General features: G+C 43.3%; 1 protein-coding gene across 4 annotated transcripts in view; it reads right to left on the reverse strand.

The window, feature by feature from the left end:
• Window positions 1-983, reverse strand: part of tln1 (talin 1) — a 145953-nt gene extending 144970 nt beyond the window's left edge. For all 4 annotated transcript variants that reach the window (XM_073829977.1, XM_073829976.1, XM_073829975.1 and 1 more), the window contains exon 1: window positions 848-983. The gene's annotated coding sequence lies outside the window, so the exon portion shown is untranslated. The remainder of the gene's footprint in view (window positions 1-847) is intronic.
• Window positions 984-17211: the final 16228 nt, after the last annotated feature.

Raw genomic sequence — 17211 nt, forward strand, 5'->3', positions numbered from 1 at the left:
CCTGCAAGTTTCATGTTCACCACACCCGATCTGAGCTCAGTTATGTCAGCCCTGAGGGCGCATATTCCTCCAGCACAACTTCCTCTATCAAAGCAACAAGGCAGAAGCATTGCAAAAGACAAAAAGACAAATCATTCAAACCAACACGGACGCTAAATATCAATTCTACAAGCAACACTGGTGAAACTGTCACAACCTAACACACATATGGACTAATCTGACATCCGTTTCGACATATTTGGACCGTCTGTGTGTTAATGCATGATTCACAGCAAAGACATGACAGGAATAACAGCCCATCTGCACTGCCGAATGAATATTAAGGCTAGTCTGAATAGGTTTGCAGTGCAGTCGCTGTAGGCCGCGTTTTCACTCAAGTTCTTACAGTTACAGTATCTCAAGGCTTCATTCCTTCCGTGACTGTTACACTTCAGAGTTTACAAAGTTGTAGGCCCTCATAATAAATCACTTAAGGCTAAAGACAAACGTGTTGTTTAAAATCGTTTTAAAACAATTTTAAACGCCTCACTTCAGTTCTTCCGTTAAAAACTAACGTTATGCAGCATATTCGACCGAGGCTCTCAGAGGAAAAAAAGTCAACTTCTAACGTTATGTGCTCAAGTCTCCTCTAACGGCTTATTCACATCGTCTGCAGAATAGTCGTCAAAACAAGGCGTTTTCTTCAACCCCACTGTGACACAAACCTCCTTTCAATGTTATATTATATCTCATATCTTGACTTTTCAAGATCTTCGCGTCGGAAGGAAACTTCCCACCCTTGAAAAAGTTTAGCTGCTTCAGCTCAAGTGTGTCAACTTGGAAAGGCGAATTAGTTTTGAGCTCTTACCTCAGGTTTCTTCGATCACTAGTTGTCCACCTTCGGACAATAACCAATATGTTAACAATCCCTGTCCCCCAGCAGAAAGTTCGTGTTGAGTAAATGCTGGTATGTAATGTCAGAAGTGATTTCTGCACCGTTGCTTTGAGGCGGTGTATTAAACTCCACCCTGCCGCGAGCGCGCACGCACGCACGCACACATCACTGGACGCTTCAGGCCAAGTATTTACTCACATTTTGCTTTCCCCTTAATACGTATTTATTTTTTGTTTGTTTGTTTTGATTTACGCTACGACAATAAAAAAAACTGTTTTTGACTGGTTTTAATTAGTTGAGGCTTAAAGAATCAAAAAAGCTCCACAATGTTTTAGTCGGAAAAAAAAGCCTTTATTAGATGTTGGGAGCGGAACAAGCATCATGATTATAGCACCATCTTGTGTTCAATATATTGTTTACACCTCAACAGTGAAAACTTTAAATTGTTCTTGTTAGGTCAGGTCTATTAAATAATACAGATACAACGGGTTATTTAAAAAAAATGTATTAGTAAATGAAAACATTTCCTGCTGAAAAAAAACTGCATATGCTGGTTAGGTATGTTTTGGTGCTGGGATGCTGGTTTATGATGGTCTTTAGCTGGTTTATGCTGGTCCTTTGCTGGTTTATGCTGGTCCTTTGCTGGTTTATGATGGTCTTTAGCTGGTTTATGCTGGTCCTTTGCTGGTTTATGATGGTCTTTAGCTGGTTTATGCTGGTCCTTTGCTGGTTTATGCTGGTCCTTTGCTGGTTTATGATGGTCTTTAGCTGGTTTATGCTGGTCCTTTGCTGGTTTATGCTGGTCCTTTGCTGGTTTATGATGGTCTTTAGCTGGTTTATGCTGGTCCTTTGCTGGTTTATGATGGTCTTTAGCTGGTTTATGCTGGTCTTTAGCTGGTTTATGCTGGTCCTTTGCTGGTTTATGCTGGTCCTTAGCTGGTTTATGCTGGTCATTAGCTGGTTTATGCTGGTCTTTAGCTGGTTTATGCTGGTCCTTAGCTAGTTTATGCTGATCCTTTGCTGGATTATGCTGGTCCTTTGCTGGTTTATGCTGATCCTTTGCTGGTTTATGCTGGTCTTTAGCTGGTTTATGCTGGTCCTTAGCTGGTTTATGCTGGTCTTTAGCTGGTTTATGCTGGTCCTTAGCTAGTTTATGCTGGTCTTTAGCTGGTTTATGCTGATCCTTTGCTGGATTATGCTGGTCCTTTGCTGGTTTATGCTGGTCTTTAGCTGGTTTATGCTGGTCTTTAGCTGGTTTATGCTGATCCTTTGCTGGTTTATGCTGGTCTTTAGCTGGTTTATGCTGATCCTTTGCTGGATTATGCTGGTCCTTTGCTGGTTTATGCTGGTCTTTAGCTGGTTTATGCTGGTCCTTAGCTGGTTTATGCTGGTCTTTAGCTGGTTTATGCTGGTCTTTAGCTAGTTTATGCTGATCCTTTGCTGGATTATGCTGGTCCTTAGCTGGTTTATGCTGGTCCTTTGCTGGTTTATGATGGTCCTTTGCTGGTTTATGCTGGTTTATGCTGATCCTTTGCTGGTTTATGCTGGTCCTTAGCTGGTTTATGCTGGTCCTTTGCTGGTTTATTATGGTCCTTTGCTGGTTTATGCTAGTTTATGCTGATCCTTTGCTGGTTTATGCTGGTCCTTAGCTGGTTTATGCTGGTCCTTTGCTGGTTTATGATGGTCCTTTGCTGGTTTATGCTGATCCTTTGCTGGTCCTTAGCTGGTTTATGCTGGTCCTTTGCTGGTTTATTATGGTCCTTTGCTGGTTTATGCTGGTTTTTGCTGATCCTTTGCTGGTTTATGCTGGTCCTTAGCTGGTTTATGCTGGTCCTTTGCTGGTTTATTATGGTCCTTTGCTGGTTTATGCTGGTTTTTGCTGATCCTTTGCTGGTTTATGCTGGTCCTTTGCTGGTTTATGCTGGTTTATACTGATCCTTTGCTGGTTTATGCTGGTCCTTAGCTGGTTTATGCTGGTCCTTAGCTGGTTTATGCTGGTCCTTTGCTGGTTTATGATGGTCCTTTGCTGGTTTATGATGGTCCTTTGCTGGTTTATGCTGGTTTATGCTGATCCTTTGCTGGTTTATGCTGGTCCTTAGCTGGTTTATGCTGGTCCTTTGCTGGTTTATGATGGTCCTTTGCTGGTCCTTAGCTGGTTTATGCTGGTCCTTTGCTGGTCATTAGCTGGTTTATGCTGGTCCTTTGCCTGTTTATGATGGTCCTTTGCTGGTGCTTAGCTGGTTTATGCTGGTCCTTTGCTGGTTTATGATGGTCCTTTGCTGGTCCTTAGCTGGTTTATGCTGGTCCTTTGCCTGTTTATGATGGTCCTTTGCTGGTTTATGCTGGTCCTTTGCCTGTTTATGATGGTCCTTAGCTGGTTTATGCTGGTCCTTAGCTGGTTTATGCTGATCCTTTGCTGGTTAATGCTGGTCCTTTGCTGGTTTATGCTGGTCCTTTGCTGGTTTATGCTGGTCCTTAGCTGGTTTATGCTGGTCCTTTGCTGGTTTATGCTGGTCCTTAGCTGGTTTATGATGGTCCTTAAGGTGCGTTCACACCGGACGCGAATGAAGCGGCAAGCGCGAGTGATTTACATGTTAAGTCAATGCAAAGACGCGAATAGCCATCCTGCGGCGCGAAACGCGCGAATGAGGCGGCGCGAAACGCGCGAATAGCGCGAATGGCGCGGCGCGCATGAGCGTTTCAAGCGATTACCGCGCCATTCGCGCGAAACGCGCGAGTTCAAAAATCTGAACTTCGGCGGAATTCCGCGCCGCGGTAACCAATCAGGAGCTTGCTCTAGTAGTGACGGAGGCAGAAATCCGAAACAACAATGGCGGACAAAATCACCGTTGCTGTCTGTGGTTCCTCGGAGCTGTACGATACATCTTTGGACTTTTGTAGAAACAGGAATAAAAGGGATCTTGCTAGGAATAAAGTGAGTGAAGAGGTCGGACAATCTGGTTAGTTTTAAAAAACGCTGTTTACTCAATTTGACCTACATATACATACATATTGAGACTACAAGCAAGCTAAAGCTGGCAAATTGAGCTCATTCACCTATTTTACAACTACTTTCCCGCTGACGAGTGGCAGAAGCCCCTCCCTTGACGCGAATTCGCGTCTGTTGTGAAGAAAATGTCACGCGCGAATTTTACCGCGCGAATGGCGCGAGTAAACTCAAATGTTCAAGCGTTCAACTACGCGCGAATAGCGCGTTTTTTCCGCGCAAGTCGCGTCCGGTGTGAACGCACCATTAGTGTCACACCCTCAGCACGTTCCCTCAGTCCCAATCACCGCGATCCATCATCAATCAGCCAATCCCCACTGCACCACGCCCGTGAACCATCACCAGAGTTCTAATCACCGTCACCTGCACCAGCAATCACCACTCCCTTTAAATACTCACCTCTGCCATTCACTCACCGGCTGGAATCAAAGTTACAAGGACACCTCTCCGTGGATCTTCACCTCTTCTTGTTTTCTCTCCTGTGCTCCTCGTGGACTGCTTCTGTGTTATCCTGTGAAACACATTAACCGCTTTAAGGGAAGTGACTTTTGCTCTTGCTACGATACTGATGAACTTGAACTCACCTGTTGTGTTGTGTTTGAAGACTCGGCTACCGAGACCCATACTCACCTGTCTTCACATGTTTGAACTGTGCTCCATTGTCAATAAATATCACGAAAGATACTCACCCTCTCCTTTTGTGTGTGGACGTGACAGGATTCCAGCCGCAAAAAAAGAAATTCCTTCAGCTCACTCATGGAGGCGAACGCAGCATTCACCGATGCCTCTCCCGACCCATTAAAGATGTCTGAGGCTGAGGACAGGCTATGGGGGCTACGGCAAAGTGGGCAGACATTGGAGAGGTATGTGGAGGAATTCCTTGAGCTCTCCCATCGGGTGAGCTGGCCCGACGTCACTCTTGCTGTTGTGTTTCGGTTGGGACTGGATGAGGAGACAATCCGATGCAACTCCCCCATATGTGATTTTTCCTTGATTGAACTAATCAACCTCACTCTTTATATAAATGGCTCTAGTATCGAGGTTAAAGAAATAAAGAGTGATGGTAAGTTTCCACATCCAGCCCTCTACGAAACCCAGCACGTCTCACCGGCTCACTCCTCGCCTGGACTCCCCACATACCTCACCAATAGCTCCTCCCTCCTCGCCAGCCCGGAGCTCGCGGCCAGCCCTCCAACGTCATGGCCTATCTTGATGGCCAGCGTGCTAGACCCACCATTGAGGTCAGTACGGGCCGCCACGCCAGCTCACAAGATGGCCACCACACCCGTTCACAAGATGGCTGCCACGCCAGTCTCATCCAGCCTTCCAGAGTCTCCGCTGGTTCCGCCCAGCCTTCCAGCGTCTTCGCTGGTTCCGCCTCCGGAGCGCCCTCCAGAGACTGCGCCGCCAGAGCGCCCTCCAGTGACTGCGCCGCCAGAGCGCCCTCCAGTGACTGCGCCGCCAGAGCGCCCGCCAGTGACCGCTCGCCCAGAGCTAACTCATTCTGTGTCTTCGCTGGAGACACCCAGCCTTCCTGAATCCCCACTGGGGTCATCCAGCCGTCCAGAGCCCGCTCCTCAAGAGCGCCGTCCAGAGCCCGCTCCTCAAGAGCGTCGTCCAGAGCCCGCTCCTCAAGAGCGCCGTCCAGAGCCCGCTCCTCAAGAGCGTCGTCCAGAGCCCGCTCCTCAAGAGCGCCGTCCAGAGCCCGCTCCTCAAGAGCGCCGTCCAGAGCCCGCTCCTCAAGAGCGCCGTCCAGAGCCCGCTCCTCAAGAGAGCCGTCCAGAACCCGCTCCTCAAGAGCGCCGTCCAGAGCCTTCGCTGGTCCCGTCCAGCTGTCCAGAACCTTCACTGGTTACGTCCAGTCCTCCAGAGCCTCCGCTGGTGCAATCCAGCCTTCCAGAGCCTTCGCTGGTCCCGTCCAGCCGTCCAGAACCTTCACTGGTTACGTCCAGTCCTCCAGAGCCTCCGCTGGTGCAATCCAGCCTTCCAGAGCCTTCGCTGGTTCCGTCCAGCCGTCCTGAACCTTCACTGGTTACGTCCAGTCCTCCAGAGCCTCCGCTGGTGCAATCCAGCCTTCCAGAGCCTTCGCTGGTTCCGTCCAGCCGTCCTGAACCTTCACTGGTTACGTCCAGTCCTCCAGAGCCTCCGCTGGTGCAATCCAGCTGTCCTGAACCTTCACTGGTTACGTCCAGTCCTCCCGAGCCTCCGCGGGTGCAATCCAGCCTTCCAGAGCCTTCGCTGGTTCCGTCCAGCCGTCCTGAACCATCACCGGTTACGTCCAGTCCTCCAGAGCCTCCGCTGGTGCAATCCAGCCGTCCTGAACCTTCACTGGTTACGTCCAGTCCTCCAGAGCCTCAGCTGGTACAATCCAGCCTTCCAGAGCCTTCGCTGGTCCCGTCCAGCCGTCCAGAGCCTCAGCTGGTCCCGTCCAGCCATCCAGAGCCTCCGCTGGCCCAGCCCAGCCTTCCAGAGCCTCCACTGGTCCTGTCCAGCCTTTCAGAGCCCACTCTGCCAAACGGTCCCTCCAAACCCCTGAATTCCCCAAAGAAAATTTTGGGGGGGCGCCATATACTCCTGGCCAACGTGGCCGGGCCGAGGACTGAGGCCAAGGCCACGGGGGCTGCCCAGCCATGGCCACCTATAAACTGCCTGTCCGGCCATGGCCTCCTGACCCACCATGGCCACCCGAACTGCCTGTCCGGCCATGGCCTCCTGACCCACCATGGCCACCCGAACTGCCTGTCCGGCCGTGGCCGCCTGACCCGCCATGGCTTCCTGTTCCGCCCTGGAGGCCTTCCCAACCCAGCAAGGTCCTGCCCCGTAACGGCCTCCAGGGTGCCCGCGGGGGAGATAATGTCACACCCTCAGCACGTTCCCTCAGTCCCAATCACCGCGATCCATCATCAATCAGCCAATCCCCACTGCACCACGCCCGTGAACCATCACCAGAGTTCTAATCACCGTCACCTGCACCAGCAATCACCACTCCCTTTAAATACTCACCTCTGCCATTCACTCACCGGCTGGAATCAAAGTTACAAGGACACCTCTCCGTGGATCTTCACCTCTTCTTGTTTTCTCTCCTGTGCTCCTCGTGGACTGCTTCTGTGTTATCCTGTGAAACACATTAACCGCTTTAAGGGAAGTGACTTTTGCTCTTGCTACGATACTGATGAACTTGAACTCACCTGTTGTGTTGTGTTTGAAGACTCGGCTACCGAGACCCATACTCACCTGTCTTCACATGTTTGAACTGTGCTCCATTGTCAATAAATATCACGAAAGATACTCACCCTCTCCTTTTGTGTGTGGACGTGACACTTAGCTGGTTTATGCTGATCCTTTGCTGGTTTATGCTGGTCCTTAGCTGGTTTATGATGGTCCTTAGCTGGTTTATGCTGATCCTTTGCTGGTTTATGCTGGTCCTTTGCTGGTTTATGCTGGTTTATGCTGATCATTTGCTGGTTTCTGCTGGTCCTTAGCTGGTTTATGCTGGTCCTTTGCTGGTTTATGATGGTCCTTTGCTGGTCCTTAGCTGGTTTATTCTGGTCCTTTGCTGGTTTATGATGGTCCTTTGCTGGTTTATGCTGATCCTTTGCTGGTTTATGCTGGTCCTTAGCTGGTTTATGCTGGTCCTTTGCTGGTTTATGATGGTCCTTTGCTTGTTTATGATGGTCCTTTGCTGGTCCTTAGCTGGTTTATGCTGGTCCTTTGCCTGTTTATGATGGTCCTTTGCTGGATTATGCTGGTCCTTTGCTGGTTTATGATGGTCCTTTGCTGGTTTATGATGGTCCTTTGCTTGTTTATGCTGGTCCTTTGCTGGTTTATGATGGTCTTTTGCTGGTTTATGCTGATCCTTTGCTGGTTTATGCTGGTCCTTAGCTGGTTTATGCTGGTCCTTTGCTGGTTTATGATGGTCCTTAGCTGGTTTATGCTGGTCCTTTGCTTGTTTATGATGGTCCTTTGCTGGTCCTTAGCTGGTTTATGCTGGTCCTTTGCTTGTTTATGATGGTCCTTTGCTGGTTTATGCTGGTCCTTAGCTGGTTTATGCTGATCCTTTGCTGGTTAATGCTAGTCCTTTGCTGGTGAATGCTAGTCCTTTGCTGGTTTATGCCGGTCCTTTGCCTGTTTGTGATGGTCCTTTGCTGGTTTATGCTGGTCCTTAGCTGGTTTATGCTGATCCTTTGCTGGTTAATGCTAGTCCTTTGCTGGTTTATGCTGGTCCTTTGCTGGTTTATGATGGTCCTTTGCTTGTTATTGCTGGTCCTTTGCTTGTTTATGATGGTCCTTTGCTGGTCCTTAGCTGGTTTATGCTGGTCCTTTGCTGGTTTATGATGGTCCTTTGCTGGTCCTTAGCTGGTTTATGCTGGTCCTTTGCTTGTTTATGATGGTCCTTTGCTGGTCCTTAGCTGGTTTATGCTGGTCCTTTGCCTGTTTATGCTGGTCCTTTGCTGGTTTATGATGGTCCTTTGCTGGTCCTTAGCTGGTTTATGCTGGTCCTTTGCTTGTTTATGATGGTCCTTTGCTGGTCCTTAGCTGGTTTATGCTGGTCCTTTGCCTGTTTATGATGGTCATTTGCTTGTTTATGATGGTCCTTTGCTTGTTTATGATGGTCCTTTGCTGGTCCTTAGCTGGTTTATGCTGGTCCTTTGCCTGTTTATGATGGTCCTTTGCTGGTTTATGCTGGTCCTTTGCTGGTTTATGATGGTCCTTTGCTGGTTTATGATGGTCCTTTGCTTGTTTATGCTGGTCCTTTGCTGGTTTATGATGGTCCTTTGCTGGTTTATGCTGATCCTTTGCTGGTTTATGCTGGTCCTTAGCTGGTTTATGCTGGTCCTTTGCTGGTTTATGATGGTCCTTAGCTGGTTTATGCTGGTCCTTTGCTTGTTTATGATGGTCCTTTGCTGGTCCTTAGCTGGTTTATGCTGGTCCTTTGCTGGTTTATGCTGGTCCTTTGCTGGTTTATGATGGTCCTTTGCTGGTTTATGATGGTCCTTTGCTTGTTTATGATGGTCCTTTGCTGGTCCTTAGCTGGTTTATGCTGGTCCTTTGCTGGTTTATGCTGGTCCTTTGCTGGTTTATGATGGTCCTTTGCTGGTTTATGATGGTCCTTTGCTGGTTTATGATGGTCCTTTGCTTGTTTATGCTGGTCCTTTGCTGGTTTATGATGGTCCTTTGCTGGTTTATGATGGTCCTTTGCTGGTTTATGATGGTCCTTTGCTTGTTTATGCTGGTCCTTTGCTGGTTTATGATGGTCCTTTGCTGGTTTATGCTGATCCTTTGCTGGTTTATGCTGGTCCTTAGCTGGTTTATGCTGGTCCTTAGTTGGTTTATGCTGGTCCTTTGCTGGTTTATGATGGTCCTTTGCTTGTTTATGATGGTCCTTTGCTGGTCCTTAGCTGGTTTATGCTGGTCCTTTGCCTGTTTATGATGGTCCTTTGCTGGATTATGCTGGTCCTTTGCTGGTTTATGATGGTCCTTTGCTGGTTTATGATGGTCCTTTGCTTGTTTATGCTGGTCCTTTGCTGGTTTATGATGGTCTTTTGCTGGTTTATGCTGATCCTTTGCTGGTTTATGCTGGTCCTTAGCTGGTTTATGCTGGTCCTTTGCTGGTTTATGATGGTCCTTAGCTGGTTTATGCTGGTCCTTTGCTTGTTTATGATGGTCCTTTGCTGGTCCTTAGCTGGTTTATGCTGGTCCTTTGCTTGTTTATGATGGTCCTTTGCTGGTTTATGCTGGTCCTTAGCTGGTTTATGCTGATCCTTTGCTGGTTAATGCTAGTCCTTTGCTGGTGAATGCTAGTCCTTTGCTGGTTTATGCCGGTCCTTTGCCTGTTTGTGATGGTCCTTTGCTGGTTTATGCTGGTCCTTAGCTGGTTTATGCTGATCCTTTGCTGGTTAATGCTAGTCCTTTGCTGGTTTATGCTGGTCCTTTGCTGGTTTATGATGGTCCTTTGCTTGTTTATGCTGGTCCTTTGCTTGTTTATGATGGTCCTTTGCTGGTCCTTAGCTGGTTTATGCTGGTCCTTTGCTGGTTTATGATGGTCCTTTGCTGGTCCTTAGCTGGTTTATGCTGGTCCTTTGCTTGTTTATGATGGTCCTTTGCTGGTCCTTAGCTGGTTTATGCTGGTCCTTTGCCTGTTTATGCTGGTCCTTTGCTGGTTTATGATGGTCCTTTGCTGGTCCTTAGCTGGTTTATGCTGGTCCTTTGCTTGTTTATGATGGTCCTTTGCTGGTCCTTAGCTGGTTTATGCTGGTCCTTTGCCTGTTTATGATGGTCCTTTGCTTGTTTATGATGGTCCTTTGCTTGTTTATGATGGTCCTTTGCTGGTCCTTAGCTGGTTTATGCTGGTCCTTTGCCTGTTTATGATGGTCCTTTGCTGGTTTATGCTGGTCCTTTGCTGGTTTATGATGGTCCTTTGCTGGTTTATGATGGTCCTTTGCTTGTTTATGCTGGTCCTTTGCTGGTTTATGATGGTCCTTTGCTGGTTTATGCTGATCCTTTGCTGGTTTATGCTGGTCCTTAGCTGGTTTATGCTGGTCCTTTGCTGGTTTATGATGGTCCTTAGCTGGTTTATGCTGGTCCTTTGCTTGTTTATGATGGTCCTTTGCTGGTCCTTAGCTGGTTTATGCTGGTCCTTTGCTGGTTTATGCTGGTCCTTTGCTGGTTTATGATGGTCCTTTGCTGGTTTATGATGGTCCTTTGCTTGTTTATGCTGGTCCTTTGCTGGTTTATGATGGTCCTTTGCTGGTTTATGATGGTCCTTTGCTTGTTTATGCTGGTCCTTTGCTGGTTTATGATGGTCCTTTGCTGGTTTATGATGGTCCTTTGCTGGTTTATGATGGTCCTTTGCTTGTTTATGCTGGTCCTTTGCTGGTTTATGATGGTCCTTTGCTGGTTTATGCTGATCCTTTGCTGGTTTATGCTGGTCCTTAGCTGGTTTATGCTGATCCTTTGCTGGTTAATGCTAGTCCTTTGCTGGTGAATGCTAGTCCTTTGCTGGTTTATGCTGGTCCTTTGCCTGTTTGTGATGGTCCTTTGCTGGTTTATGCTGATCCTTTGCTGGTTAATGCTAGTCCTTTGCTGGTTAATGCTGGTCCTTTGCTGGTTTATGCTGATCCTTTGCTGGTGAATGCTGGTCCTTTGCTGGTTAATGCTGGTCCTTTGCTGGTTAATGCTGGTCCTTTGCTGGTTTATGCTGGCCCTTTTGCTTTTTAATTTACAAGAGAATATCTGAGTTACTTTTTTCCAAATTTATTGATTGAAAGCTCTCCTGTCCCCATGTTGAGAGAAGGATCGTAAGATGTTACTTTAGTTCTAGAATAAATGTAAAACTGCAATAATTCATCTCACTCACTAAAAAACAGATGAAATACAATTTAGAATATGACGCAAACCTTCAATTAAATATGTTAAATAACACAAATATCATTTATGTTTTTAATCAATTAACCAATGTCATTGCTGCTGACAGTGTTGAGGAAAGTTACTTTTAAAAGTAATGCATTACAATATTGAGTTACTCCTTAAAAAGTAACTAATTACGTTACTTAGTTACTTTTTATGGAAAGTAATGAGTTACGTTACTTTTGCATTACCTTTTAAATCTGGGCAGGGCTTGCTTGTTTGTTTTTAATATAAAAAAGTTGTATTTTTGTCAAATGTAAACGCATTTTTATACCAAAAGGCTTAGAGAAAGGTAAATTCACGTCTGTACAGTAGACCACAGAACAAAAAAAATCAACTCTTCAGCAATAAAAAAAGGAGAAAAAAAATTAGATATTTTGCCTGGAAACAAGACAAAAAATCTAAGAAATAAAAGCATTTTTTGCAGTGTGATATTCATTTCATTCAGGTCAATGAACATAAAGACACCATATTGCCTGTTTTTGCTCTATTTCGCCAACAAAAATCTTTCCAAACAGCCACAGCAGTGTTTTGCGTCTGTGAGCAACATGACGGTGTTTCTTTGCTGAATGAATCAACTGTTTAAATGATTCAGTTCAATCGCAGTGACTCACTTTTTAACAGTGACTTGATGCCACCTATTGGCGGTTTTAATTTCACATTTACCGTATCTTTTCATTTTTTTATAATTTCAAATATTGCTATTCAACGTTTTATGTTTAAAAACAAAACAAAACAAACAAAATACAATATTTATGCTTTGGTAACTGCAGGTTAAAGCATTACATACATACAATACATTTGTAAATACATTTAAATTTCACTTCATATGCAATGTCTGCACAGATTTTGTTGATGGCAATTTCATTTGTTTACTAACAGCCTAAATGTATTATTATTATAAATGACCGATTTAATGTAAGAATTTGACTTTTTTTTTTTTTTTTTGGCTAGTAGAAGTTGAAGTAGAAGTGAATGGCCGGTAACTTAGAAATTTAGTAGCCAAATTGGCTGGTGATTGAAAAAGTTAATTTCAATCCCTGATTGTAATGCAATACTTTTAAAAGTAACTTTTCCCAACACTGCTTATGAATACATTATTGTACACTGAAAAAAATGATTATGGCCCCAATTAAATTAAGCATGATTCAATTTCGCTAGTTTAAATAATAAAAATTTAGTTTTTGATTTTAATTAATAAGTATTAATTGGTTTTAAGCGAATTACATGTGTTTTAAATCCAAGCCATGTGAATTAATTAAATTCAGTTAGAAAATATTAAGTAAACTTTCTGCGCATGCGCACAAATGCACATTCTCCCTGGCGCCAAAAGGAGTTTCCAGTCACGACTTGTCACTACCCGATCCGTACCTTTACACGATTTGTACTGCGCATGCGCGGAATTGCTGCCACTTCCTGTCACCGCCAACTTTTTACGACAGTTTAGCGATATCATAATGAATTCTCTTGCGTTTTATACACAGCTTCAAAAATTTCTCTTAAAAGGAGAAATTCCTGAAAATTCTGCAGATCGTCGGAAGGTGAGACGGTCCTCTCCGAATTTTATCATCAAAGGTAACGTTAACTATAAGTACCAAGAGATTTTATAATAAAAAAGAGAATTGACTGCCCGATACAACCTGAGCAATGCGATTAATTCACAAATTTTGTCAAAAATATCAAGCTACGTCAGCTGTACTTGTTCAGCTCTCATGTCTTGATATTAATATGCACGTGACTATAATCCCTTACAAAAATTAACCATGATTTTATTGTAGTAAAAGTGTAGTACCCATGTTTTTTGGCAACCATGGCAAAATGATTACCATTTGTATAACCACAGTTTTACTACAAAACTATTAAACTGTAGTTAGTATAGCCAGACCATGGTTAATTTGTGGTTACAATTGTTTTACTATAGAAACCATGTTTTTTTTATTTGTAGTAAAACTTTGGTTAATTTTCGTAAGAGATGTAGTTTAATCTGTCAGATATCAAGTTGTAATTTTGATCTTTTTCTTTTTACTTTGCATTTCATCTAATTCTGACTTTTATTTTTTCTGTTAAAATAGATGACAGACTCTTCTATGTCGGCCCCAGTAGGCAGTATATGCGGCTAGTTGTCCTGTCAGAGGAAGAGAAGAGGTCTGTTCTTACAGAGTGCCACAATAACCCTGGGACAGGAAATCACAGTGGCACCAGAGGCACTCAAAACAGGGTTATTGCTGGCTACTATTGGCCTACAATTATCCAGGATGTGAAAGAATGGGTAATGTACTACAATAATTTTTCTATACAAGTATCTATACTTAAGAATGTATCTACTTTTGCCACTTTTGATTGTTAGATACCTCCTTGAAGTTATATTTATTGTCATCACCAACTTGTATCAACTGAATATTTTTCTAGACATTGTGTTAAAAAAAGTGTGTTGCTTTTTAGGTCAGATCCTGTCACCGCTGCCAGTTGAATGACCCCATCAAGACAGTTGTGCCAGTCTTGCATTCCATTAAGGTACTGCTTACAATGTTTTAGCAAACTGATGAGATTAACAAGCTAGTGGGGCAGTCGTGGCCTAATGGTCAGAGAGTCAGTTGCAGTTGAATCTCAGGTCCAGCAGAGATTGACGATGGGGGGAGTGAATAACCAGCGCTCTCTCCTGTGAGGTGAGACCCTGAGGTGAGACCCTTGAGCAAGGCACCGAACACCCAACTACTCTCTGCATTGGCTGCCCACTGCTCCGGGTGTGTGTTCACTACTGTGCGTGTGTGCGTGTGTGCGTGTGCGCGCGTGGTTGGCTTAAATGCAGAGCACAAATTCCACACGTGGCCACATGTCACATCCTTTCCTAGTCTTAAACTTGAGTACAGTTTTACTGGCATTTGGTTGATGTTAATTTTGTGCCATGCAGGTAAAAGAACCTTGGGAGGTGTTTGGATTGGATTTGATTGGACCACTTCCAGAAACAGCACGCAACAACAAGTATGTCCTTACCATGACTGACCTGTACACCAAGTGGGTGATTGCAGAACCTATGCAATCTAAGACAGCAGCTGAGGTGTCTTCAATAATAACCACAAAGTTGTACTTGTTCGGCATGGTTAGGAAAATTATTACAGACCAAGGGAAGGAGTTTGTCTGCAAGGTGAAGTTTTGTAAATGTTTTATTATGTTTTTCTCCCTACTTTAGTCTAAAGGTTGTTGTCTACAGTTATTTCAGTCTTGCAAATTTAACCTATGATCCCTCTGCAGCTCAACGGCAGCATTTTCAGTTTGCTGAAAATCAAACATGCTGTCTCCAGTGCTTACCATCCGCAAACCAATGGGCAGGTAACTCTTTGGATGCTTGTTCTGTACAATCTATTGTGGCCTTATGGTTATTCATTAACTTTATTTATACATTGATATGTACAGGATGAAAGAACTAATCAGAATATCAAGCGTACTCTCAGGAAGTATGTGAATGAAAACCACAATGACTGGGACCTCCACCTTCCTGCTGTGGTGTATGGAATCAATACTGCAAAGCAGGTTTTTGTCTTAACACGCTTGCTTATTATATTTATAGTAAAATTGGATTGGTGAATTTATTTAATTTTTAATGTCAAGGGTGGAGTTTTTCCCTTAAATACAAATGTATTAGTTAATGAGAAGCTTCCTATGTGATTAGTACTCCACTAGACACAGTCCCTACTTCCTCCTCTTCCATCGACACCCACGTCTGCCAGAGGTCATGAATGCCTGTCCCATGGGAGATGATTTTGAAGTTGCTGACCCTGAAGATAACATTGACACCACAGTCAATAAGATGAAACTTCTCAATGAAACGGTTTGTATTTGAATATTAAAGGTAATTTAAGAAGTGACTTACTATCAGAGTTAGACCTAGGCTTAAGCTGATCTGTGTTTTTTTTTTTTTTTTGCTATGATTCTGCTTTATCTCTCGGTAGTTATAGAAGTCCCCCTCTCTTTGTTACATTGTAATAATTTAACCGAAACTTATTGTTCTATCTTGGTCTGATTGAAACACCATTAATCTGTTGGTTTTAAAAAATCCCAAGAAGAGAACAATGAGTTCTGTATTTGTTTTAAATGAGTGTAATATTGGGTACTATTCTTTTTTTTTTTTTTTTTATACTTTTTTTTTTTTTTTTTTTTTGTAGGTTCTTCACAACATAGAGAAAGCACAGAGCATGCAACAGAAGACTTTCCAAAATTCCAAGCGCAAGTTTGTGCGAGTATGTTCAGTTCAGGCCGGTGATGATGTTCTGCTCTCACGGAACCCCAAGATACGACGGACAGGAGACACATTTACAAGTCAGCACCAAGGACCATATACTGTGGCCAGTATCTCTTCCAAAGGGGTAGCCACTATTGTGAAAGGATCAACCTGTCAGAGGGTTAATGTGTCAAGACTGAGGACATACTACAGATTAAAAAGTAAGGCAATTTGATAAAATCTTTATAAAATAATTTGAAATTACATGCTAGATTCAGAAATATTGGATATTTTTTGTAATTCCTGTTGAGAAATAGTAAAGGCTTTAAAACAAGTGTTTAAGTGTTTAAAACATGTTCATGACTATGAAGGTAAGTTATTGATCATCAAGAAATACCATTACAGTGTTGTTTATGAGATAACATCACTAGCTAGCTAACATGAGCCTAAACAGTTATGATAATTTGTAGCTGTCAGCATTTAAATATACAATTATGTGTCTAGGTACTCTTTTGGGATTACCAGGTTCAGCATATAAAATTATATGTTGTTAAATAACATTAAGATGTAAGTTAATACCACAGTCATACTGCAGAGAGGTTTCTATGAGGGTCTCAAAGAGTCTCATATACCATAACATTAAATGATGTTTCACCAGAGGTGTTCGAGCTGGCTTATCTATATGCGAAAGTTTTAAAGAAAGATCCATTCATATAGTCCATTGTCACTCCTTTGTGTATCATCAGATGGACCAGCTGAGAGAAAGTTTCTCCAGGACCACTGCTACTCAGCATTCAAATGGCAGATAGAGCATCCATATGCTTGTTCAGGTGAAAAGTGGGAGAAGGACTTGAGCCCTATTCAAGATGAACTGGTAAATATTCTTTTTTTAGTGGCACTTTGCATTTTTAAATGATAACCATTATTTAATCTGTAAAATTTAAACTTTTTAGTTAAAGTATGTGTTGGACAAAAATCGGCCATCAGAAGAGCTGATCATAAAGCATGGGCAAATTTGCCTTACACGAGAAGACTTCTGGAGCTTGGGTTTAAGCCAGTGCATGGAATCTAATGTGCGTATGTTTTTAGTGTCTTAATTTACTGCACAAAAAGCAAATTCATAGATCAGTGGTTCTCAAAGTGTGGTAGTCAGGTTCCCTAGTGGTACGCAGAAGAATCACTAAATTAAATAATAATTGTTAAAACACAATACAATTTCATTTAAGCTTTATTTTGAGTAATGTTTTTATTTTTATTATGTTTTTTACATGTACAGTACTTTTTTTTTTTATTATTTTATAGGTACAACACATTTTCATTTAATAATTTTTTTTTTTTTTTTTTTAATTTACCTGTGCAGTGTTCAAAATGTTTTTACAATGTATTTTAATGCTAGTGATTATAGTGGTACTTGGAGAGCAAAATGTTTTCTGAGGTGCTAAATGGTATAAAAAGTTTGAGAACCACTTCCTAGATAATGCATAATGGTACACATGGCAGCTTTCTCAAGTATGTAATTGTTATGCAATTCTTTTCAGATCGGAAATGCCTGCCTCAAGATTGTTGAAGAAGCTGCACAAAGACACGTACTTTATACTATAATATATCTTCTTTCAAAAGTATTTATTTTGATGAAAGCATGTTTAATAGCTTATAATGTTGTTTCCATAAGGGGAAAAATGTTCACATTGTGGATCTCTATGC

Source organism: Garra rufa, chromosome 23 (genome assembly GCF_049309525.1).
Source record: "Garra rufa chromosome 23, GarRuf1.0, whole genome shotgun sequence".
In the NCBI taxonomy this organism is placed as follows: Eukaryota; Metazoa; Chordata; class Actinopteri; order Cypriniformes; family Cyprinidae; genus Garra; species Garra rufa.